Source organism: Pinus tabuliformis, chromosome Q, assembly GCF_031772625.1.
Source record: "Pinus tabuliformis cultivar Carrire ecotype Pingquan chromosome Q, CPIR1, whole genome shotgun sequence".
In the NCBI taxonomy this organism is placed as follows: Eukaryota; Viridiplantae; Streptophyta; class Pinopsida; order Pinales; family Pinaceae; genus Pinus; species Pinus tabuliformis.
Window position 1 is genome coordinate 1,362,535,992 of NC_142296.1, and position 27,541 is coordinate 1,362,563,532.

Here is a 27,541-nt window from a genome sequence, read left to right on the forward strand (position 1 = left end):
CTCTTCCCATCCTGGAAGATCGGCTCTACCCAAAATGCGTTGGACAAACGTCTCCCAATCCTCGGAGACTACATTCAGGGCGGTCCTCATCATGAACTCTTGATCCGGTGTGGCCCCTATGGAAGTAAGTTGATCCCAAATCTCTTGCAACCTGCTGAGGTATAGATCTATCTACTCCCCCTTTTGCATCTGATACGACCGCAACTGATTCTCCAACAGCATCTTCCTCTGCATGGAAATGCCCTGATACAATGTCGTCAAGGTATCCCACATCTCCTTTGTCGTGTTCTTCTCGGCAATATGTGGTACTACATGATCCTTGACCCCATCAAGGATTACACACTTTGCCTTCGCCATTGCATCCTCATAACTTCCATTATTAGCTGGATCGACTAGGATAGTCGCGGTTCTCAAGGCAAAGCCCTTGATGTGATGTCTATCCAGAACAGACACGATGCTTGCCTTCCAGATGACAAAGTTGGAGGCTCCGTCCAACTTGTCTTGATCCCTCAATCTGTTCATTGCCATCTTCGCTCCTTTTCTAGACTCCCTCTGAGTCTCGACTTCCCTCCTAGAAGTTCTCTCCTCAATTCCCTCTGAGTCTCGATTTCCTCGCTAGAAATCTTCCCACCAACTGTCGATCCGCTCCTCTCCGATCCTCTTTGCAATTGCAACTTGGATCTAGATTTCTTGGCTAGAAATTCGTCAAGGCAGCGACACCCTCTACCTCGGTTCTGTCCCGTTAGGTACTGTTCTGCTTCGATAGCAACAACACCCCACCAGCTTCCTAATCCACAATTTGCCCACAGCTCCCTATGCCCCAGCAACTGAAGAAATTGAGCCTTCTAGCTCTGCGCAATCCGGCAAACGCTGAATCACTCCTCTAGCCAACTGCGTCAAGCCTACCTGACTGAGTAGGATGATGTAGCTCTTCGTGAGCCTCTTCTGCCTCTACGCTAGCCCTCCCTCTGGCTCAAAATGATGACGGGCCCTCTGCGTCACTCCTCCTCTGCTGCTTTTTGCTTAGGAGCAGCTTTGTCTCTCGGAACAGCTGCTACTACTGCAAATACTTCTGATTATGTTGGTGCCTTCAGTCCTCTTGTGATCTGCAATGCTCTGATACCATGTTGAAATTTCTAAGTCTGACACATCAGAAATCCCTACTGCATTATCTGGTTTATTATCTCCTACTTGTTCTTTCCATTAACAAATTATTTATAAATATAAATACCAAAATAAACACAAATGCAACCTTAACTCATATACAGATCAGCGACTAAATAATAGACAAACAAACAAGGGACACCGTTATTTTTGGACAATCATCTCCGGAAAAACCCAATGCGGGAAAATTGGTGCAGCAGTTCTGAGAATTTTATTATTAAGCAGCTTTCTTGAGTACAACTAGGGTGCCAAACTAGCTCAACCAACAGAGATTTCTACAAGGCGGTAATACCTCTTCTCAGAAGCAGATATTCAGCTTCTCAGCACTAGTCTGCCCCACGAAAATCTTTCTGGCGCTTCTCCAAGGCTCTGCGTTAGCCCTGCTAGCCTCTGCGTCAGCCTTATGCCTCTCCGTGTCAGCTCTCTGGCCTTTTGCGTCACCCACGCAGGCCCCTAAACCTCTGCGCAGTCTCTAGCTGCCTCTGCGTGGCTCTTGTTGCCTCTGCATAGCCTCCTCAATCACTACGCTGGCCCTCTGGCACTATCTCTACCTCTCTGCTATGTACTCACTGCCCCTCGCTGTAACTCAGATCACTTGTTCGAATTTTCTGAGCAAACCCTACTCCAGAAAATCGAACTGACTGATCAATCTTGGTGTATCTCCAACTGACCCTCAAGCCTCCTCTTATACTTTTCCTATGGAGTCTTCAACGGACGAGATTAAGTCCCTAATAAATGGCTAAGATTAGATTTGGCTTGATCCATGTCATTGAGAACCTTTACCCAGTTTTATATTAATACCCATTAATATTTTTATTTTCCTAAGTTTAGACTTAGGAACCCCATTAAAAATATTAATTATTTTAATATCTCTTTAACCGGGTGGAATTTCCCCAAACCATTCCTACGTCTTGAAGATCTCATGTGGTTTAGCCTCCCCACCAATTTTCATGGCTAGAGCACATCCGATGCTACCACAAATCAACACCTTGTATTATTTCCCAGAGCACATCCCTTACATACTCCTTCACGATCTTCTTTAATATTAGGGATGCCATTTACCATTTGAATAAGTGAGGGAAATATCTTGTAGTGTAAATGCCCATATTTTCTATGCCATAATTTGATAGGATTGATCTGCATGTGAAATAGGGCTTGAGGAGGTGTTGTTATAACTCTATATAGTCTTCCTTCACAAACTCCAATAACTTTTGCCTTATCAATGCTTGAATCATTTCCCCAACCCAGAACTTTACCATCTACAAAGGCAACCCTATATCCTTTATCTTCTAAACGAGAAATTGGAAGTAAATTCTTTTTCAAACCTGGAACAAAGAGTATATTGTTGAGGTGTAGCTTTGCTCCATTTTGCAGCTTCAATGATGTAGATCCAAGGCCCTTGACTGCATAAATGTTGTTGTCTCCTAACTCCACTACATGAGATGATGGTTCCTTTGATAGAGTATGAAGTTGTCCACTTTCTCCAGTCATATGTCTTGATGCTCCACTATCAATGATCCATGCATTGTCATCATTTAGAGTACCTGTAAGTGCAGGCAAGAGTCTTTCACTCTTGACTTTCCTAGATAGGTTGTAGATGAGCCTTCCAATCCAACTTCCCGCAATTCCTATTGAATCCCATCTTCAAATAACTTGCCATAGAGGGAGTAACCTTTTCTTCCAAGCCAACAAAGTGATCTCCAACCTTCTTCGACCTTAGCTCTGATACCATGTTGAGAAATCAATGCTAGTAGGATTTAGGGTTTGATTCCTCTTTCTTGATAATTACTTGTGAATTATGTTGGCTTCTTTTACTTCTTATTTAGTTTATCTTTCATCAAGCAATTACCAAATTATATGTGTATGAAGATCACAAGATGTAGGCACACAGCCAGGGCAAAACCTCTATAGGGGGAAAACCCAGTCAAGAACTCTTCCTTCAGTAGATTCAAATCAAGATGAGACACTTCCAGACTTCCACACCTAGATAAAGACCTCGTCCATGTTCATTTATGGTAGCATTGGATGTGCTCTAAGTCTCAAAATTTGCAGGGAGGCTCAGACACATGCATTCTCCAATACCCAAAAATCGTTTTGGGAAATTTCACTCGGAGACGGTTTTATTAAAATAATTAATTATTTTTAATGGGTGCCTAAGTGTAAACTTAGGAAATTAAAATAATTAAAGGGTATTAATCTAACTGTGGGTGAAACATCTAAAGAAAACAAAGATCGAGTCCAAATGATCTGAGCCATTGATTATAATCTAATTTGGGCCGTTGATTCTCAACTGGAGGATTATAAGAAGGACATCGATGGGCACTTGGAGAACACATCGAGTAAAGTTCAAAAGATTGAATTTCTGAAGCAGAGCAGCTGTCGGTGAGAAATTTGAAGTGAGCTTTTGCAGTGAGGGATAGGGATAGTATCCGGTGGGGAGTTTTCCCGGGTCGAAGAGTACAAGGCAAAGAGGGAAGAACAACATCCATAGAGGCTGACGCTGAGCCACGCAGAGCTAACGCAGTGGTAGTGTAGAGCCTGAAGGGAGATCGAATTTCTGCTAAGGAAATCGAGTTTCAGAAGCCAGGAACCGAGGTGTGAGACCGGGAGGCTGAGAGGTGAAATTTCCAGTCAGCAGAGGGTCAAAAGGAAGAGTGTGAAAATTCCTCAAACCCGGGAATTCTTACTACAACACTGATGATATTTCTTCTACTTGTTAGATTTACATGAACAAGTATTGAAGTTTCTAAGTCTACTTAGTTAAAAACCCTCCATGCACTTTATCTGATTTATTCCTACCTACCTGTTATGTTACTTAACAAGTTATTTACAATGTAAACACTGAAAATAAATACTAGTGCATGCTCAACATATTACAGATCAACAACTGAAGGAAACAGAAACAATCACACCATATGACACCATTATTTTTGGACCAATGTCCTTGGAAAAACCCAATGTGGGAAAACCGGTGCAGCTATTTGAGGGCTTTCTTATTAAGCAATATCCGAGAACAATCTGGGTGCCGAAATTGGCCTACCCAAGAAAGAATTTCCTTGGCAGTAATACCTCTCAGTTTGAGACAAATCTCCTGGTTGAAACCCCAGATAATCCTCCGGCAGCTCCTCAGCACCAATCTGCCCCAAAAACCCCAGCATCTGTCATTTCTGGACTGCGTCAGCCCCTCTCTGCCTAGCGCTGGCCCTGTGTCACCCCGGATGGGTCTGAGCCAGCGTTAGGAGGCCCTACGTCAGCCTTCTGGCCCTCTGCGTCAGCGACATTGGCCTCTCTGAGGCTTTGCGCAGCTCCTGGCTGCCTCTGCGTGACCTTGCGTGAGCCCTGGCTGACTCTACATCACTCTCCCCGGCTACTGCGCTGCTCTCCCGGCACTATCTTTGCCTCTCTGTCTCTCTGTACTCAATGCCCCTCAGCTACAACTCTCGATCACTAATTCTATCTCTCTTAGCAAACCCCTCTCTAGAGAATAGAATGACTGATCACTTTGGTGTATTCTCCAAGTGACCCTCAAGCCTCCTCTTATACTTTCCCTGTTGACATATCAACGGCCGAGATTAAGTCCTTGATCAACGGCTAAGATTAGATCTGGCTTGATCCACGTCTTTTGGACCATTCTAACACAGTTTCATATTAATACACATTAATATTTTATTTTCCCTAAGTTTAGACTTAGGGACTCCATTAAAAATATTAATTATTTTAATATCTCCTGAACTGTTTAGAATCTACCCAAACCCTTTCTGGGTATTGGAGATATCATGTGCCCCAACCTCTCCACCAAATTTCGTGGCTAGAGCACATCCAATGCTACCCCAAATCAACAACAAGTTATTTGCAGTTTCCTACCGCAAACATCGAAATACATACACTACAGCCTATACAATTTAAATAATATGTCGAAACAAGAAACTGAACAATAGAGAAAGATACACACAAATAGCACAGTTGTTTTTGGACAAACGTCCCTGGAAAAACCCAATGTGGGAAAACAGGTGCAACAGATCTAAGGGTTTTTATTATTACGCTGAAGTATTTCTGAATACAACTACTGGATGCCTTTCCGGTAATATAGTTACAGATAATACCACTCGGTAGAAGAAATTAGTGAGTTTACCTCACTCTACACTGCAAGTCATGGCTAATCCGACCGCTGAACCAACGAGTTCCCCGACTACTTCTGCGCTGCCCCTGCTGAGCCTACGTCATCCTCTAAGGCTGACACAGATGACTTCTCTAAGAAGGCTTAGATATACTTCATGAAGAATAAGAACGAGGTTTTTTGTCAGTTTAATAAGTTCAAAGCTCTCGTAGAAAACCAGATTAGGAGAAAGATCAAGACACTCAGGTTTGACAATGGAGGCGAATACACCTTGAATGCCTTCAAAGACTTTTGTGTAAGTGAGCGTATTAGAAATGAGCCAACAATTCCCTACAACCCTCAACATAATAGGGGTTGCGGAATGAAAGAAAAGGGCCATTATCAGAGTAGCCAAGGCTATGCTACACAACTAGGAGTTTCCTATGGTTTTATGGGCAGAGTCTTGCAACGTTGTTGTTTATGTGCAGAATAGAAGTCCACATAAGGTGTTGGGTAGATTGACACATGAGGAAGTTTTCACAAAAAAGAAACCAGATTTGGCACACATCGCATCTTTGGGTGTTCGGTATACTACCATGTTCCATCAAAAGAGGACAAAGCTAGAACCTACTACGGAGATGGGGATTCTTGTGGGGTATAGTGAAGCCTCAAAAACTTACAAAATTTACATCCATGCACTCAGGAAAACAATGATATGCAGTGATGTGAGACTTGAGGAGCAAAGGGCTCTTAGGAGGTCTTGTAGCACAAATCTTTCCATAGTGGAGGTTCAGCAGCAAGACACACCAGAGATATAAGCAATGCAAACACCTCAAGATACTGTGACAAAGTGGTGAGCAGAATGAGCACACCGAGCAGGAGGAACAAGACGAGGGGCAGAGGGCTCCTCTCACTCAGGCTCAAACTCCCAACACAAGAAGGAACAAGGCCAAGTGGGCAAAGCAGACACTGACAAATGCTCAAGAGTACGTGGGTACTCCTAGATATTCAATCAGATAGGGGAAGGCACCACAGTGATATTCTAGCTATATGTCGTTGATGAGTGAGCTAATTAAGGCCGAGTTTTCCATCTTTTTGGAAGCATCCTAACACTAGGTGTGGATGGATGCTATGGTGGAAGAGTACTCTTCCATCATGAAGAACAATGTCTAGGAGGTTGTACCACGACTAGAGGGAAAATTTGTGGTTGGCTCTAAATGGGTTTACAAGATTAAGCACGTTGTTGATGGTAGTGTAGATAAGTTCAAAGCTCGATTTGTGGCTAAGAGGTTTTCTCAGAAAGAGGGGATTGACTATGATGAGACCTTCTCCCTAGTAGCTAGATACTCATCCATCAGGGCAGTAATTTCTATTGTAGCACAGATGGGTTGGAGGCTCCACCAGATGGACATGAAGGCAATCTTCCTCTATGGTGTGGTTGAGGAAGAGATTTACATTGAGCAACCAAAGGGCTTTGAGAGGCATGGGAGAGATTCCCATGTGTGCATATTAAAGAGAGTGTTGTATGGACTCCAGCAAGCTCTTAGGGCGCATCATATTCTAGGATTAACAGTTGCTTGCAGGGCATGGGATTCACTAAGAGTGAAGCACACCCAAACCTATACTACATTGGGTCAGGGGAGAGCCTCTCATTTTGGTAATTTATGTGCATGACCTGTTTCTCACAAGTTGTGAGAAGGTTATAGTAGAATGCAAGAGGGACCTAGCAGCAGAGTTTGAGATAAAAGATTTGGAGTTGGAGGTCTGGCAAAGAGATGGAGAGATCTTCCTTGGATAGAGGAAGTACATAGTTGAAATCCCAAAGCGATTTAAAATGCAAGATTGTAGACCCATGTCTATGCCACTAGTGACCAACTCGAAGAAGATTGACGCTTCCAGATCAGACACAGTAGACCCTACATTATATAGGCAGTTGATTGGCTCTCTCATGTATCTGGTCAACACCAAACCAGAAATTTGTTTTGCAGTTAACACACTCAGTCAATTCATGGTAGAGCCAAAACAAGTTCACTAGGTGGCTGCAAAGCATGTGCTGAGATACCTTTGAGGCATAGTTGAGTATGGGTTGAGATATACTCAGAGAGATGGATGAATTTGGAGGGGTACATCTATGTTAATTGGGAAAGTAGTATAGTTGGCAGAAAAAGCACTTCTAGGTGTTGTTTCAGCTTGGGATCAAGAGCAGTTTCTTGGTTCAACAGGAAACAGAAATCAGTTGCTCTAAGTTCATCTAAGGCCAAGTACATGGTTGCCATCTTGGCAACTTGTGAAGCAATTTGGCTTAGGAAGCTTCTCGTGGGACTATTTGATAAGGAGATGGAGCCGACTATCATTTGTTGTGATAATTAGAGCGGTATCAAGCTCTCGAAGAATTTGGTGTTTCATGACAAGTCAAAACACATTCATATCAAGTACCACTTCATTCGAGATTGTGTATGTACCTACAAATGAGCAAGTAGCAAACATCCTAACCAAGGCTTTGATAAAGGGAAAATTTGTCTTTTTCAGAGACAAGTTGGGGGTGGTGCAGAACACCTTCCTCACTAAAAGTTGAAACTGTAGCTTCATAGGTGATTCTGCATTGGTCAAGTGCAAGTGAATCACCAAAATTCTCTCACAACAAAATTATTTAATTATTTCCTAAGTTTGGACCTTAGGCATAAAGTCACTAATTAAACTTTTGAATTTATTGGCCAACTTTTATAAAGTTAAAAAGGTCAATGAAAGATTATATCGTGACCGTAGATCTCAAGTGTGGAGATGCAATCTCAGCCCTCCATCACTTTGGAGATTAGGTCAAAAATTATAAAGAGGGAAATAGGTTGTTGGAGAGGCAGATTGATTTGGCACAAGTGGTTGGGACTTCAACTGAGAAACAAAAGGTCGAATTGACAACAAGAGAAGATAGCAAACAGGTCAAGTTTCAGGGGAAGCAAACAAGCCGAGTTTGGACAGCAAGCAGACTGAGTTTATCTAGGCCATACAGGTCGAAATTCTCAAGGTTGTACATGCTTAAATTACTAGGGCAATACAGGCTAAAATAGCTAGGCCATACAGGCCATATTTACTAAAGTCATATAGCAATATTTTCTGGGTCAAATATGCTACATAGGGCAGGTTGTGATAGGGAAATCGCTGAGTATTTTTGCTACTGTAATTTTCTGAAGTGTACACTTGTTGTAATCAAAACTTCCCAACTGAATAGAAGCCAAAACTTTGTTGATTTCCCCACATTGGGGTTTCAAGGGTAAAACTGTGTCAAAATATTTTTATGTGCTTGGTTTTCTGGTTATTTTATTTCTGTTGTTTACGCTGAGTTAGGAATCCAGTGTATTTGGTGTGTCATAAAATTCAGATTTGAAAGTTAATTTTTTATTTTTGTTCTGATTATAATTTTATTGGGCATAAAATTTGACCTAGGTTAGAGAAATCTAACAATATCAAGAGAAGCACGCTCCTAGGCGATCAGTTGCATTCCCAAGGAGAGGACGAGTCTTAAGGAGGAACGTTGGAGCATATTTGACTACTATTCATCTATTTGTTGACTCTCTAACCCTTTTGTTGAAGAATGTAACAAGGTTCGGTCTTCATAAATGTATTTGAGTCATTATATAATGTACGTATGAAAAAGAATGAAAAGAAATTTTTGTTATTATTGTTATTATTATGACTTACTAAAGCATGGGTTTCATGCTTGGGTCATCATGTTTTAGGTCAAAGTCTCCATTGAGGACTTCTAGGATTTATGCTGAGTAATTAGAGTCATTGTACATTTAATAAGACCCTTCTAGGGCTTTTGAATCATGTAAAAAGAATTATTTTTGAGTCAAAAATAAATTTTGTCACCTCCACACCAAGTCGGCCTCAAGAAGATCAAGTCTACCTCAAGAAGGGTAATTCGACCTCACCAAAAGCCTATATATTGAAACAGTTCAATTCATTTGGAGGACAATCACTCACACAAGTTCGATCTCCTAGAAGAAGCCGTGAAAAAGTGCGAAGTTGTAGTGGAAGAAGGAGAATTGCAGGATCAAAGGTTTTGGATTATCTCTCTCTCTTAAATATGTGATTTTCTAGGCTACGGCATCAAGAAGTTATGTTACCGCATCAAGAAGTTTTGTTACGACATCAAGGTCGAAGTACGGCATTAAGGTCGAAGTGTTGCTTCAAGGTCGAAGTGTTGCTTCAAGGTCGAAGAGCTAAGTGCTTCAAGGTCGAAGTTGTTGCATTAAGATCGAAGTTGCTAGGTCAAAGATACTACTGCATCGAAGTGTTGTTGCTATTACTGTTGCATCTCGGTCGAAGACAATACTAGAAAGTGATCATCTATTGAAAAGGAAAGGGTTGACTTGGTGTGGAGCAAGTCTGTGTCTAAGTCAAGAGTGTTGGATTATCTCAGGAAAACTATTGAAGGAAGAGTTGTTGACTGGGTTTTCCCCAAGATTGGGATTTTCTCTGGGTATCCACCTACATCTGGTGTCCTTGATCTTCGTGCTATTGTTTTGGTAATTGCTTGATGATCTAAGATAAAAGAAGAACATAAGAAAGTTAATAAGAACACAAGAATCTCACAAGCAATTATCAAGTATAAGAAAGTCTTTCCACCTTTCCGATTTTCTAACATGGTATCAGAGCTAAGTTGAAGAAGAAAGAAAAAGGCAGTGTTACGCATTGCCACCGATTATAATATTTATGACACTTTTGGGTGTGCACAATATAAGGAACAGGTGGAGTGGTTGATGGATAATATTTAGGACACTTTCGAGTGTGCACAATAAAAGGTTTTAGATTTCTTAAATTAAAATGCAAATCAATGTTCAAATCTCTGATTAAACTTCTAACCCTTCAAAATTTTAGTGGATGATGGCAAGTCATCCTTGGCTTCATCACAAGTTGTGGCCCTACATGCAAGATCCCACATAATTCCTCATCTGCGTAAAGTGCCCGTTGGGTTTCTTCCCCTTCTACAGGGGCTTGCAATAGTATCGAAATCTATGGCCATCCGGACACTGGCAATGCTAGAACTAGATATTACGTGGTTGACCACCCAAGGTTAGGCTTGCCATGGATGTTACATGGCTGACCACCAGAGGTTAGGCTTGCCATGGATGTTACGTGGCTGACCAATTCTACAATTAAGAAAAAAACGAGCGATACAGGGACATTTTTCATTGATTTCAATAACTTCTACTGATTTTTCTAATATGGTATCAGAGCTAAGGTGAAGAGGAAAGAAAAACGCAGGTTGAAGATCTATTGAAAGAAGTCTAAGGAATCTCAAGTAGTTGAGCAAGGGATCATATAAGGAGACCTTACGAGGAAAGAAGTTTACTACCTTCAAGGACAATGTCTAACTCCATAAAGGGAGAGAACAAATTAGAAGGAGCATCAAATTACAAGTCATGGAAAAAGATGATAGATCTAATCCCTAAAAAGAATAAAGTTTTGGATCTAGTCAAAGGAAAAGTAAAGAAGCCTACAGATGAATCAAGTGAAACAAAGAAAGCAAAGTTTAGAGAAACAAAGGTTTTGGCCATGAGCCTAATAGTGGATGGAATGCATGCAGTCAAGAAGGAGCCAGAATATCTTTAGTAATCAACAAAGGGAGGGAAGAAGAGAAAATCTCGATTGATTGTTCCACTCATCACAAAAAGAAAGGAACCTGTGAAAATTCTATCACTGCAACAACTGATTTATTTTACCTACTTATTTTCGAATAAGTTATTTATGCATCGAAAACCCTTCAGTAAATATTAAAATAAATTATGTTGCAGATATCACACCATAATACAGAAACAAATACATGCACAAGAATCAAACACTTCAACACAGATATTTTTGGACAATTGTCCCCGGAAAAACCTAATGCAAAAAACTAGTGCAGCAGAGGAAGATTTTATTATTAAACAGCTTTTCTGAGTACATTGGGTGCTAAACTGGCTCACCCGACTGAGATAAATTCTCCGACACCTCTCCTAGGCTAAGCGTCAGACTAGCTAGCCTTTACGCAGCTCCCAAACCCTCTGTGTCAGCACTTTGCCTCTCTGCGTCAGCACTGGGCCTCTCTGCATCACCCACGCAGGCCCTCTAGTGACTGCGCAGTCTTGCTGCCTCTAAGTCTCCCTAAGTAGCTTTGCTTCTGCCTTTCTGACCTCTGCGCTGATCCTTTGGCACTGTCCCTGCCTCTAAGCTCCGTACTCACTACATCTTGCTACAATCCAGACCTCTAGTTCGAATTTCTTAGCAAACCCTGCTCCAGAAATCGAACTTACTGGTCTCCCTCAATATATTTCCAACTGGCCCTCAAGCCTTCTCTTATACTTTTCCTGTTGATTAATCAACGACCGAGATTAAGTCCCTAATCAATAGCTAAGATTAGAATACACTTGATCTTCGTCTCTTAGAAGCTTCTCATCCTTATCTTTATTAATACCCATTAATATTTTTATTTTCCTATGTTTGGTCTTAGGAGTCAGGACCTCATTAAAAATATTAATTATTTTAATAACTTCTCATCCGGATGGAATTTTCCAAAACGATTTCTGGGTCTTGGAGATCTCATGCTCTTTAGTCTTTCCACAAATTTTCATGGCTAGAGCACATCTGATGCTACCCTAAATCAACACTCCCTCTTAGTGAGGAATGTGCTCTAGTAATACTCCACACTGAGCATCACTCCGATTATACGGCACCGGTACCTGTGCTGATGCTAGGCCTCCCCGCCCAACATCCTCTGCACTGTTGCATCCTGTACTGCTGCCCATGGCTCTATCACTGCCACTGCTACATATGTACTGCAGCTCCCTCTGCATCCATGTTGCTGCTGGTCCTTCTTCCCAACACTGCATCTGCACTACAACTCCCTCTGCATCCATGTTGTTGTTGGTCCTTCTTCCCAACACTGCATCTGCACTGCAACCCCTTCTCATCATGCTACATTGTGCTACTGCTAACTGCTACTGCACTGCAACATCATACCCATTTCTGCTACTGAAATGGATTCTTTATCATCCCCATCTTCTCCCTGAAATAATCAAACTTTGTTCTTAGAAGGGCCTTGGTAAGGATGTCTGCCACCTGTTCTCCTGTAGGAGTGTAGCTCAACTTTACAGCTCCTCATTGGACACAGTCTCTGACGAAGTGACACCAAATATTAATGTGCTATGACCGATCGTGAAATACTGGATTCTCAGAGAGCATGATGCAACTCTGATTATCACACATGATCCTAGTCACCTCCATGCTTGCGGCCATATATTCAGCTTCAGCTGAGCTCAAAGCTATGGATTTTTGTTTCCTACTGCACCAGGAGGTTATTCCCGATCCAATGTTGAAACAGTACCCAGAGGTGCTTTTCTGATCCGCAGAACTTCTAGCCCAATCTGCATCAATAAATCCACTCAATCTGATATCCTTACTCCTGGTGTACAAGAGTCCATAATCGACTATTCCCTATATATATCTAAGAACATGTTTGGTTGTTGCCCAGTGCGCCCTCTTCGGTTCCACCATGAACTGACTAAGGGTGTTGACATCGCAACAAATGTCTGGCCTGGTATTGACCAGATACATCAAGGACCCTATTAGCTGCCTGTATAAGGTGGGATCAACATCCTTGTCTTCTGATGCATCAATTTTATTCCAGTTGGTGATCATTGGAGTAGCCATGGGTCTACAATCCTGCATCCTGAATCTCTTCAGAATTTCTGTAGCATATCTCCCTTTTCCAAGGAAGATCTCCCCCTTTTTCTGCCAAACTTCCAACCCGAGGAAATAATGCATCTGTTCCAAATCCTTCATGTCGAATTCTGTGGCTACATTCTTCTTGCAATCCCCGATGAGCCTGGATGACCCTGACAGGAAGAGATCATACACATATAATACTAGGATTAGAGGCTCATTCTCTGCAACTACATAGTAGAGATTTGGATCTGCGTCACTCTTGACAAACCCCGTCTTCTACAAGTAGCCATCAATTCGACCATACCACACTCTAGGTGTCTATTTCAGCCCATACAAGGCTTTCTTCAATCTGCATACATGAGACTTCTTCATATGTGTCTCAAAGCCTTCTGGATGTTCAACGTATACCTCCTCCTCTATCACCTCGTTCAGGAATTTCGTTTTGACATCCATCTGATGAATCTCCCATCCCATCTGTGCTGCAAGAGATATCACGGTTCTAATAGATGTATACCTGACTACTGGGGCGAAGGTCTCTTCGTAGTCAATTCCTTCCTTCTGAGCATACCCCTTAGCCACAAACTTGGCTTTGTATTTTTCCACACTGTCGTCTGCAACGTATTTAATCTTGTAGATCCATCTTGAACCTACCACCAATCTGTCTTGAGGCCTCGGCACTACCTCCCAGACATCATTCACCATTATAGAGTTGTATTCCTCTACCATCGCATCCAACCAAACTTGATGTTGAGCAGCCTCCTGAAAACTGGAAGGCTCCCCATCCTGAGCTACTAATGCTTGATATCTATCTGGCTATTTTCGCTCCCTTTTATTGTTTCTTGGTGCACCGATGAAATCCTCTGCATCTCGCAGAATCTGACAAAGTTCCCTGCTCATTCTTCCTCTGGTAGCAAGTGCTTCTATTAACTCCTCCTCCTGTGATTCTTCCTGTTCTGAGGAAGAATTCTTGACTTCCGTTGGTTGAAGTGGTTTGACCAACGACTCATCTTTTGACTGCTCCTCAGAAGGCATTTCTCGAGATTTTCTGAAGGCCCTATCTTCCATGAACTTCACATCTCGTCTAACTACTACCTTCCTGCTCCCCGGAAGATAGATTCTATATGACTTAGCATTCTCGCTATATCCCACTAGATATCCTTTCTCTGCAGTTTGATCTAACTTCTTCATTTTCTCCTCGGGTATACGGCAATATTCTAGGCTCCCAAATATCCTGAAATGGTTGACTTCAGGATTCTTTTCAGTGAAGACTTTCTTTGGAGTAATCTTGCCCAATGCCCTATGAGGAGTTCTATTTTGGACATAGACTGTCGTGTTGCATGCTTCTGCCCAGAGGAATTTTGGCATATCCTAATCATACATCATGGCCCAAGTTGCTTCCACGATAGTCCTGTTCTTCCTTTCTGCTACTCCATTCTACTCCTGATTGTAAGGAGGTGTCCACTCTCTTCTGATGCCCTCCTTAGCGCAAAAATCAGTGAAGTCCTTATCGACATACTCTCCATCATTATCTGAGCACAAAACTTTTATTTTCTTCCCTGTCAGGTTCTCCACCAAAGCCTTGAACTCTTTGAATTGACAGAAAACCTCGTCCTTGGTTTTCAGAAATTAAATCCAAGTTTTCCTTGAGTGGTCATCAATGAAGGTGGCGAAGTATTTAGCACCACTAAGAGCTTTAGTGGACATAGGTCCACAGATATCTGAATATATCAATCCTAGTACACTCTTGGCCCTGTTTTTACTTCTAGGAAATACCGCTTTGGCATACTTGCCTAGAGCACATCCTCTGCATACATCATCTCGTTCTGTAATAAGATCTAGAACTCTTGTTACAGTTTTCCTGAGAATCCTCAGAGCCCCATGGTGCAAATGTCCCATTCTTCTGTGCCATAGTTCGTTCAAATCCTTGTCTCCATAACTACCTATCAGTGCCATTGGCGATTCTAGTTGTAATCTGTACAACCTGTTACTTCTGATGCCGATCTACACTTTCTTTCTCCAGCTCGGGTGTTTGACTTATACTTTCTCCTTGATGAAGAAAACATTATAACCCTTGCCTTAAAGTTGCGATACGGAAAGTAAGTTCATCCCCAGTCCTGGTACATGCAGCACATTGGTAGCACGGAACCACTCTCCCGTTTTTGTTTGAAAAACTATGGTACCCTTCCCTACTGGAGTACACTTTGCCTTATTCCCCATGGTGATCTGAAAATTCATCCTTTCCTCCTGATAATCTGAGAAACATTCCCGGATTCCTGTCATATGCCAGGAGGCTCCACTGTCTATATACCATACCTCTGATGATGCAGAGCTTGTCACAAAAGCAACTTCTTCTTCCAATCTGGAAGCCAACATAGAGAAGTGGAAATTACTGTCTCTAGTGCAATTTTTTGAATATCTGTGCGAGTCTCCTGACGTAGATGCCTCTGCATCATGGTCTTGACCCATAATTGATTTTCCCTTCCTGTCTCTGATTACTTGCTCTGGTACCATGTGAAAATTCTATCACTGCAACAACTGATTTATTTTACCTACTTATTTTCCAATAAGTTATTTACGAAAACCCTTCAGTAAATATTAAAATAAATTTTGCTGCAGATATCACACCATAATATAGAAACAAATACATGCACAAGAATCAAACACATCAACATAGATATTTTTGGACAATTGTCCCCGAAAAAACCCAATGCGGGAAAACCGGTGCAGCAGAGGAGGATTTTATTATTAAACAGCTTTTCTGAGTACACTGGGTGCCAAACTGGCTCACCCGACTGAGATAAATTCTTCGACACTTCTCCTAGGCTAAGTGCCAGACTAGCTAGCCTCTGCATAGCTGCCAAACCCTTTGCATCAGCACTTTGCCTCTCTGCGTCAGCACTGGGCCTCTTTGTGTCACCCTCGTAGGCCCTCCAGTGACTGCGTAGTCCTGCTGCCTCTGTGTCTCCTTGAGTAGTTTTGCTTCTGCCTTTCTAACCTCTGCGCTGATCCTCTGGCACTGTCCCTGCCTCTCAGCTCCATACTCGCTACCTCTTGTTGCAATCCAAACCTCTAGTTCGAATTTCTCAACAAACCCCACTCCAAAAATCAAACTGACTGGTCTCCCTCAGTATATTTCCAACTGACCCTCAAGCCTTCTCTTATACTTTTCTTGTTGATGAATCAACGGTCGAGATTAAGTCCCTAATCAACAGCTAAGATTAAAATAGACTTGATTTTCGTCTCTTAGAAGCTTCTCATCCTTCTCTTTATTAATACCCATTAATATTTTTATTTTCCTAAGTTTGGACTTAGGACCTCATTAAAAATATTAATTATTTTAATAACTTTTCATCCGTATGGAATTTTCCAAAACGATTTCTAGGTCTTGGAGATCTCATGCTTTTTAGTCTTTCCACCAACTTTCATGGCCAGAGCACATCCGATGCTACCCCAAATCAACACTCCCTCTTAGCGAGGAATGTGCTCTAGTAATACTCCACACGAAGCATCACTCTAATTATACGGCACCGATACCTGTGCTGATGCTAGGCCTCCCCGCCCAACATCCTCTGCACTGTTGCATCATGTACTGCTGCCCATGGATCTATCACTTCCACTGCTACATATGTACTGCAACTCCCTCTGCATCCATGTTGTTGTTGGTCCTTCTTCCCAACACTGCATCTGCACTACAACTCCCTCTGCATCCGTGTTGTTTTTGGTCCTGCTTCCCAACTTTGTATCTGCACTACAACCCCTTCTAATCATGCTGCATCGTGCTACTGCACTGCAACATCATACCCATTTCTTCTACTGAAATGGATTCTTTATCATCCCCATCTTCTCCCTAAAATAATCAAACTTTGTTCTTCCAAGGGCCTTGGTAAGGATGTCTGCCACCTGTTCTCCTGTAGGAGTGTAGCTCAACTGTACAGCTCCTCGTTGGACACAGTCTTTGACAAAGTGACATCGAATATTAATGTGCTTTGACCGATCGTGAAATATTGGATTCTCAGAGAGCTTGATGCAACTCTGATTATCACACATGATCCTGCTCGCCTCCATCTTTCTTCTGAATAGGTTCACAAGCAGTTTTCTAAGCCATATGGCTTCGCACGAAGCTGTGCTTGCAGCCATATATTCAGCTCAGCTGAGCTCAAAGCTACGGATTTCTGTTTCCTACTGCACCAGGAGGTTATTCCCAATCCAATGTTGAAACAATACCCAGAGGTACTTTTCCGATCCACTAAACTTCCAGCCCAATCTGCATCAGTAAATCCAGTCAATATGATATCCTTACTCCTGGTGTACAAGGGTCCATAATCGACTATTCCCTATATATATATCTGAGAACATGTTTGGTTGTTGCCCAGTGCGCCCTCTTCGGTTCCACCATGAACTGACTAAGGGTGTTGACAGCATAACAAATGTCTGCCCTGGTATTGACCAAATACATTAGGGACCCTATGAGCTGCCTGTATAAGGTGGGATCAACATCCTTGTCTTCTGATGCATCAATTTTCTTCCAGCTGGTGATCATTGGAGTAGCCATGGGTCTACAATCCTGCATCCTGAATCTCTTCAGAATTTCTGTAGCATATCTCCCTTGTCCAAGAAAGATCTCCCCCTTTTGCTGCTACACTTCCAACCCCAGGAAATAATGCATCTATCCCAAATCCTTCATGCCGAATTATGTGCCTAGATTCTTCTTGCAGTCCCCGATGAGCCTAGATGAACCTGTCAGGAAGAGATCATCCACATATAATACTAGGATTAGAAGCTCATTCTCTGCAACTACATAGTAGAGATTTGGATATGCGTCACTCTTGACAAACCCCATCTTCTGCAAGTAGCCATCAATTCGACCATACAATGCTCTAGGTGCTTGTTTCAGCCCTTATAAGGCTTTCTTCAATCTGCGTACATGAGACTTCTTCTCATGTGTCTCAAAACCTTCTAGTTGTTCAATGTATACCTCCTCTCCTATCACCCTGTTCAGGAATGTCGTTTTGACATCCCTCTGATGAATCTCCAATCCCATCTGTGCTGCAAGAGATATCATGGTTCTAATAGATGTATACCTGGCTACTGGGGCGAAGGTCTCTTCATAGTCAATTCCCTCCTTCTAAGCATACCCCTTAGCCACAAGCTTGGCTTTGTATTTTTTCACATTGCCATCTGCAGCGTATTTAATCTTGTAGATCCATCTCGAACCTACCACCGATCTATCTTAAGGCCTCGGCACTACCTCCTAGACATCGTTCACCATTATAGAGTTGTATTCCTCTACCATCGCATCCAACCAAACCTGATGTTGAGCAGCCTCCTAAAAACTAGAAAGCTCCCCATCCTGAGCAACTAATGCTTGATATCTATTTGGCTATTTTCGCTCCCTTTTATTGTTTCTTAGTGCACCGATGAAATCCTCTGCATCTCGCAGAATCTGACGAAGTTCCCTGCTCGTTCTTCCTCTAGTAGCAGGTGCTTCTGTTAGCTCCTCCTCCTCCTGTGATTCTTCTTGTTCCGAGGAAGAACTCTTGGCTCCCGTTGGTTGAAGTGGTTTGACCAATGACTCATCTTTTGACTACTCCTTGGAAGGCATTTCTCGAGATTTTCTGAAGGCCCTATCTTCCATGAACTTCACATCTCGTCTAACTAGTACCTTCCTGCTTCCTGGAAGATAGATTCTTTATGCCTTAGCGTTCTCGCTATATCCCACTAGATATCCTTTCTCTGCAGTTTGATCTAACTTCTTCATTTTCTCCTCGAGTATACGGGAATATGCTATGCTCCCAAATATCCTGAAATTGCTGACTTCATGAGTCTTTTCGGTGAAGACTTTCTCTGGAGTAATCTTGCCCAATGCCCTATGAGGAATTCTATTCTAGACGTAGACAGTCGTGTTGCATGCTTCTGCCCACAGGGATTTTGGCATATCCTGATCATATATCATGGCCTGAGTTGCTTCCACGATAGTGTTGTTCTTCCTTTCTGATACTCCATTATGCTCCGGATTGTAAGGAGTTGTCCACTCTCTGCTGATGCCCTCCTTAGCACAAAAATCAGTGAATTCCTTATCGACATACTCTCCACCATTATCTGAGCACAAAACTTGTATTTTCTTCCGTGTCAGGTTCTCCACCAGAGCCTTGAACTCTTTGAAACGACAGAAAACCTCGTCCTTGGTTTTCAGAAAATAAATCCAAATTTTCCTTGAGTGGTCATCAATGAAGGTGACGAAGTATTCAGCACCAATAAGAGCTTTAGTGGACATAGGTCCCCAGATATCTGAGTGTATCAATCCTAGTACACTCTTGGCCCTGTTTTTACTTCTAGGAAATGTCGCCTGGGCATACTTGCCCAGAGCACATCCTCTGCATACATCATCTCGTTCTGTACTAAGATCCAGAACCACTGTTACAGTTTTCCTGAGAATCCTCAGAGCCCCATGGTGCAAATTTCCCATTCTTTTGTGCCATAATTCGTTCAAATCCTTGTCTCCATTACTGCATATCATTGCCATTGGCAATTCTAGTTGTAATTTGCATAACATGTTACTTCTGATCCCGATCTGCACTTTCTTTCTCCAGCTTGGGTGTTTGACTTATACTTTCTCCTTGATGAAGAAAACGTCATAGCCCTTGCCTTAAAGTTGCGATAAGGAAAGTAAGTTCATCCCCAGTCCTGGTACATGCAGCACATTGGTAGCACAGAACCGCTCTCCCATTTCTATTTGGAAAACTATGGTACCCTTCCCTACTGGAGTACACTTTGCCTTATTCCCCAGGGTGATCTGAAAATTCATCCTTTCCTCCTGATAATCTGAGAAACATTCCCGAATTCCTGTCATATGCCAAAAGGCTCCACTGTCTATATACCATACCTCTGATGATCAGAGCTTGTCACACAAGCAACTTCTTCTTCCAATCTGGAAGCCAACATAGAGAAGTCGAAATTACTCTCTTGTGCAATTTTCTGAATATCGTGCGAGTCTCCTGGGGTAGATGCCTCTGCATCATGGTCTCGACCCATAACTGATTTTCCCTTCCTGTCTCTGATTACTTACTCTAATACCATGTGAAAATTCTATCACTGCAACAATTGATTTATTTTACCTACTTATTTTCCAATAAGTTATTTACGAAAACCCTTCAGTAAATATTAAAATAAATCCTGCGGCAGATATCACACCATAATATTGAAACAAATACATGCACAAGAATCAAACGCATCAACACAAATATTTTTGGACAATTGTCCCCGGAAAAACCTAATGCGGGAAAATCGGTGTAGCAAAGGAGGATTTTATTATTAAACAGCTTTCCTGGGTACACTGGGTGCCAAACTAGCTCACCCGACTGAGATAAATTCTCCGGCACCTCTCCTAGGCTCAGTGCCAGACTAGCTAGCATCTGCGCAGCTCCCAGACCCTCTGTGTCATCACTTTGCCTCTATGTGTCAGCACTAGGCCACTCCGCGTCACCCACGCAGGCCCTCCAATGACTGTGCAGTCCTGCTGCTTCTGTGTCTCCCTAAGTAGCTTTGCTTCTGCCTTTCTGATCTCAGCACTGATCCTCTGGCACTGTCCTTGCCTCTCAGCTCCGTACTCGCTACCTCTTGCTGCAATACAAACCTCTAGTTCGAATCTCTCCGGAAACCCCACTGTAAAAATCGAACTGACTGGTCTCCCTCAGTATATTTCCAACTGACCCTCAAGCCTTCTCTTATACTTTTCTTGTTGATGAATCAACAGCAAAGATTAAAATAGACTTGATCTTCGTCTCTTAGAAGCTTCTCATCCTTATTTTTATTAATACCCATTAATATTTTTATTTTCCTAAGTCTGGACTTAGGACCTCATTAAAAATATTAATTATTTTAATAACTTTTCATCCGGATGGAATTTTCCAAAACGATTTCTAGGTCTTGGAGATCTCATGCTCTTTAGTCTCTTCACCAATTTTCATGGCTAGAGCACATCCAATGCTACCCCAAATCAACAGAACCTTCAAGAAGTCCAAAGGGCCAATGCTACAGTTGTCACAAGATGGGTCACTATAAAAGGGATTGTCCTGAGAATCCAGGGAATAAAAGGAGGAAGAGGGATCAGGCAAACTTTGTCGAAGAAGTTTCACCAAAGAAGAACAAGATGGAAGGATCCGAAGTCAAAGACCTATTTGTTAGGGCCTCTATCCCTTACGTATCCCTCAAGTTTGGATTAAGAGGGAGCCATCACCACTTTCCAAAGACAAGTATCTTACTCCTTGTATTATCTTTTATATTTGGTTTCCCTTACTTATCTAAGATTGTTTATATTAAATACTAATCACATTTCTATTCATATTTTCCTTGTTTAGAAAAGGTTTATTGAATACTCAAGGATTATGAAAGAAGGCTTCACAAGACAAAGCATTGGGATTACAAGGTTTGTTAAGAAACAAAGGTATGCCTTAGACCATAAGCTTTGTTCTCTCATCATAAAGGTATATTCATTCTTTTTGGTAATCTATTCTACATTACTAACATTGTTGTGTCTAGCACTCTTGAATCTTAAAGATTCTTGATTGAATGATTCATAATTAGATAAATCTACCCTCCTCACATCTTTGATTATTCTTGTGGAACCCTAAAAGGTTCTCTGTAAAACCCTAACTTAAGGGTATGTCGATGATAATGTGTGAAACCCTAGCCTACTTAGGATTCTTGATGAAGTCTAAAGAACATGTTTGATGCTTTGATGATGTCATGTTTGGGGTTTTGGTATAGTTATGAAAACCCTAACCTGTTATGGTTGAATGGTGACGTCTGAAATCCCAAACCTTTGCAGCTTTGGTAAATTAGGGTTTGTTGTGGTATGTGTTGAAACCCTAGGGTTGGTTAGGGTTTATGAGCAAGACCCTTATTTTAGATAATGTCCTAGGAATGAAACCCTAGGCATACGTTTGTCCATCTAATCAAATATGTTAGATGTCTGAATGTGTTTGTGTCAATGGGTTTGACAAACTTATGTTATTATGATATGCTTGTGTATGATGATGGAATCCTAGATATATGTGTTGACCTAATTGTTGATGGTCATAAGTCCTAGTGTTTGGAACTAATCCCTGGTCGAAGTTTGATACTCTAGGATGATAGTATTTGTGAATTCTAGGGTTTTGTAACTAAACCTTAGTAGAAGCTTAATTCTTTAATATATGATGACATTGTTTCAAATGTGACAATTTGAGATTTATGTAAGACTGTTGAAATCTGAAATTGAGTTGTGATTGGTTTTGATTGTTGAAGCTTAATGGCTCATGTTTGAAATCTAGGGTTTGCACAAAATCCTAGTAGGAAGTCAACATATAAATTTTGAAAGTTGTTAGATGCTTTGTTAAAATTATACTTATTTGAATTGATTCGAGGGTTTGCTATATGTTTGTCATATCTCTGAAAGAAATATTGAAGCCCTTGATATAATGAGATTCATAACTCGATTGAGTTGTTGATGTGATTTAGGGTTTGTAACAAAATCTGGGCAAGAAGTTGAAGTATAGAAGTAAAGTCTCTTGCTGATTATGTTTATAAAGTCTAATGCTCCCATTATTGTATGATTTTGATATGGTTAACTTCATGCTTCTATAGATTTGGTTGTACTTGCTATCTAAGTCATGTAGGTACATAATCTTCAAGATGGTGAAGATGTTCATAAGTAAAGTTGATATGATAAACATGATGAAGGAAATGATTTGAATGATGATGATAACTTTGATAAGGAGGATGGAAGCCATGAAAGATTCTCCAATATCATAAGAAGATGTTGATCTTTGTAAGTTAAGAGGGAGTCTAGATAGAAGAAATCTCCCTAGTTAAGAGGGAGGTCATATCATAGTCATGATGGACACCTTGAAAGAAGAAATTGGAGAATGAATTTTGAGGGGTTGCTAAGATAAGAAGAGCGGGATCTATTTGTAGAATATGTTGTTGCATGAGAAGTAGGAAAGGAACTTTTGTCAAGATTCATTTGGAGGTCCTACTATGATAAACTGAGAAGCAACATCAGTTGTCTGGAAAACCTCGGAGGTTTGTATTTACTTATGAACAATTGAAAGTTTGTTACTGATTGGGGTTGTGTTTGTACAGGTAAATCTCTCAATGGTTTGATAGCATGCTAGTTACATGAGAGATATTTGTCACCAATTTGCTTGATTGGGGAGGATTTGTTACCGATTAGAATAATCAGGAGTGTTGAGGCTTTGTGTGTAAAACAAATTGCTTGGGAGGACATCTTGCCGGAACTTTGTGTTGATGTCTAGGTCCCAAAGTAGGGAGAGTGGTGTTGGTCATAGAGCTCTGACTTCAGATACACACCTAGATCCCTAGGTTGATGTTTAGCATGTAAGCCTGATGGTACCTAGAGAGGCTGAAAGCTTTAGTCCATATTAGTCCCACTCAGATAGATTGCCCTGGTCAGGGATCTAGTCCGTGGCACTACGAGTGCCACAATTGTTGGAGGACCTTGGATAGATTGCCCTGGTCAGGAATCTAGTCCGTGGCACTACGAGTGCCTAAATTGTTGGAGGACCTTGGATAGATTGCCCTGGTTAGGAATCTAGTCCATGGCATTGCGGTGCCTAAACTCTTCATAGTTCATATAGTTTGAGATCTTCCTTGTACTTGTTATGAATACCTCCCTAGTTAAGAGGGAGTGTTGAAGAATGTAACTAGGTTCGGTCTTCATAAATGTATTTGAGTCATTATGTAATGTACTTATGAAAAAGAATGAAAAGAAAAATTTGTTATTATTATTATGACTTATTAAAGCGTGGGTTTCATGCTTGGGTCATCATGTTTTAGGTCAAAGACCCCATTGAGGACTTCTAGGATTTATGCTGAGTCATTAGAGTCATCGTACATTTAATAAGACCCTTCTTGGGCTTTTGAATCATGTAAAAAGAATTATTTTTTAGTCAAAAATGAATTTTGTCACCTCCACACCAAGTTGGCCTCAAGAAGGGTAATTCAACCTCACTAGAAGCCTATATTGAAGCAGTTCGATTCATTTGGAGGACAATCACTCACACAAGTTCGATCTCCTAGAAGAAGCCGTGAAAAAGTGCGAAGTTGCATTGGAAGAAGCAGAATCAAAGGTTTTGGGTTATCTCTCTCTCTCAAACGTGTGATTTTCTAGGCTACGGCATGAAGAAGTTCTGTTACAGCATCAAGAAGTTTTGTTACGGCATTAAGGTCAAAATACGGCATCAAGGTCGAAGTACAGCATCAAGGTAGAAGTGATGCTTCAAGGTCGAAGAGCTAAGTGCTTCAACGTCGAAGTTGTTTCATTAAGATCGAAGTTGCTGGGTCAAAGATACATGCTGCTGCTACTACTGCTGCATCTAGGTCGAAGACAGTACTGGAAAGTGATCATCTGCTGAAAAGGAAAGGGCTGACTTGGTGTGGAGGAAGTCTGTGTCTAAGTCAAGAGTCTTGGATTATCTCAGGAAAACTATTGAAGGAAGAGTTGTTGACTGGGTTTTCCCCAAGATTGGGGTTTTTCCCTGGCTGTCTGCCTACATCTAGTGTCCTTGATCTTCGTGCTATTGTTTCAGTAATTGCTTGATGAACTAAGATAAAAGAAGAACACAAGAAAGTTAATAAGAACACAAGAATCTCACAAGCAATTATTAAGTGTAAGAAAGTCTTTCTGCCTTTCCGATTTTCTAACACCTTTGATAGTGGAGCATTGGACTTTCTTAGTGATGATGAGCCATTTCGACCCATTTAAGTGGGAAAACTCAATGTACTAAATGTAATAAAGTATCATTTTTTCTCATGAGTTGACTTAGTCTCCAAATTGTTTGTGGATGACAAATCAAATGGTATTATTTTAAAGGAAGGAGGAAACTAACCATTAAGAAAATTTATAAAAGGCTAGTTCCTCCCATTTGAAAGCTAGTTGTTGACTATGAGATCATTTGATGCCATAATACAAAGAAACCAGTTTGTAAAAAATCCTATCTTGTGCATTGAGTCATAGTGAGTTGATTCTTCTCTTCCTTCCTTTGTTGATTTTTTGCTTTATCATTGTGTTTCTATGAATTTGTTTTGCAACTACACCTCTTCCATCACAAGATCAAGGTAGGGATCCATTCAGGGATAGACATGTCACATGGAAGGGAAGATCCCAATCTTGCCCTTTGCTAGCCACTAAAAATACACATTCCCAAGTGTTGGATAAGCACTCTAATGGGGAAACTGCATCTGGAATCATGGGCTATTAGTGCCACAGTTACTACTTTGGTTGGGGCATCTTAAATGAGCAGGTCCTCCTAGTGAGTAAGAGAATCTTGTGAGAAAATTCAAGGCTAAGAGAGTGGGATAGTTCCAGATCCAACTACTCATTCTTTAGTCTCAAAAATGAAAGATTGACATAAGAAGGGTTGTGATTGCAATTTTACATACTGGTGAGGTAAGAAGGAAATGTAAAAGATCACTCTTCAACCTCAATTTACTTTAAAATATTCTACAGCATTTTAAGGCATGTTTTCCTTTTAATTGTATTTACTAACTTGCTGAAATTGCATATCTTTCTAGCTATTAAAACCTTTGGAGAAAAAAGCTTAATTTAGATTTTAACCAAGTGATAGGAATATCTGTTTGTTGAGCTTAATTTACCACATTTTTCACGAGTATATCAAGTTTTTGTGTGCAGATCTGGATGAACATATTACTGTCATAAAATTTCATATTGTAGATTTCACCAAAAAAGTGTTCAACAATATTTCATAGTCCATGTAAATACTATATTCTAGACTTGTTTTAGCTCAAATCTCATTATATGACTTTTATATTGCATCTGTAGCCAAAATGTATTGCTTCAGTTATTTAAATGTTAAATTAGTAGCTGAAATAATTTTATAGGTGAATACCCAAGGGGTTTTGACCTCGAGACCACTAAAATTCAAATTTCCAGCTTGCTGAAAATTCAATTTTATTGTAGTTCCAGGGCTCACGGTGGTCTAGATCAACCATCCTTTAGTCTTTCATCCTCCCCACCCTTAAATCTAATATCTAAAGTATTCAAGCACTTTTGAATAGCTTCTCAAGGGGTTTACTTGCGGATTTCTACATTTTCTGTAGAAATTACAGGCCTGCTAAAAATAGGGCAGCAAGTAATTTTAAAAAGGAACTCCCCATAATCGAGTGTTCAATCCTAGAAACTCTTACATATTCGGTTAGGATATTTTTAGTACACTAAGATTGACTATTTATATGCCATCTTTAATGCAATTTTGAGTGTCTTAGCTCGTTGTTAGTATTTCACTTGCAAATTTGCATACCTATCAAATAGGACAGCAAGCAAAAGTGTTCAGAAACTCATCTAACCAGGTATCAAATCATAGAATATATCAATTTTCTAGTTAGTATATTTTTAGTACACTAATTTGAACTATTTGTTTGTTAAATTTCATCAAGTTTTAGTGTACTTATGGACTAGTTTAGTTCAATTCATATTGCAGATTTTTTATATTAACGCAGTAAGACAATACATATAAAACTCCTCCCTTCAACCATTAGACCCCATTATAAGGCACTAGCCTTGTAGTAGTTGGTTGAAGTTAGTTCACGGGGAGCCTCCCATAGCCTTGTGGTAGGAGTTGGGATTTAAAGAATAGGGACTTCGGCCAAGGTAACAGTGGGCCTCTGTCCTGTGTATGCCGACCATAGTGGATTGTACAACTTTCAACAATCCTTCCTTTTAGGAGAGAGTTGGGATTAAAGAGTGGGGATTTGGGCCAAGATGACAATGGACCTTCAGCCTATGTGTGTCAATCACAGAAGGTTGCAAGGACCTTGGCAACATTGCTAATTTGATTAGTAACAAACTCCATTAGTTCATCTTTGTGTGAAGGGCATGCCTTACATGTAGAAAATGTCTCTTAGCCTATGTGTTAGAAGGCTCCCAAGTACTAATATAGTCAACTTGTACCTGTAGTTATCATGTGATGAGTTAGAGTCACACAATAGCTAGTGTGCTAGGGATTGCCCGGCAGTAGTAAGCTACATCCTTTGGCACTAACCAATGGAGGATGGCCTCTACAGGATATAACATTCCCTACAGTCGGGGTAATCAGTTCATTGAGAAAACAGTGTTTTAATTAAAATCATTATGTTCCCTTAGCCAATTAATGGGCTTGCAAACATTAATGCTGTAACTATTTGCTCTCATGCTTATGTTTTAGATGTTGAGAACATGTCCATAACTAGCAATTTGATGTCTGATATGCTCCCTGTAAGATATACAACATATTATCTAAAATTGTTTGCCAAGATACTATAATTTCTCAGAAAGGCTCTGATAGAAATATCCAAGATATTATGAAAAGAAATGGAATTACTCAACTTTCCAGGTTTCCTAGCAGATAACTATACTGTATAAAGTTTAAACCTAAATGTTGACAAGAAAGTAAAGAGGAAGGCTTAAAGCACTATGATAAAATAAATAAAAGACAGGAGCTTTCAGAAAAATCCATTATATTAAATTGAAGAAGGGTATCCATCTAAAACACATTAAATCCTGTTTAGGCTCAAAACCTG

General features: G+C 40.8%; 1 protein-coding gene across 1 annotated transcript in view; it reads right to left on the reverse strand.

Moving 5' to 3' along the window:
• Positions 1-27,541, reverse strand: part of LOC149224985 (uncharacterized) — a 113,693-nt gene that overhangs the window by 15,607 nt on the left and 70,545 nt on the right. The window lies entirely within an intron of this gene.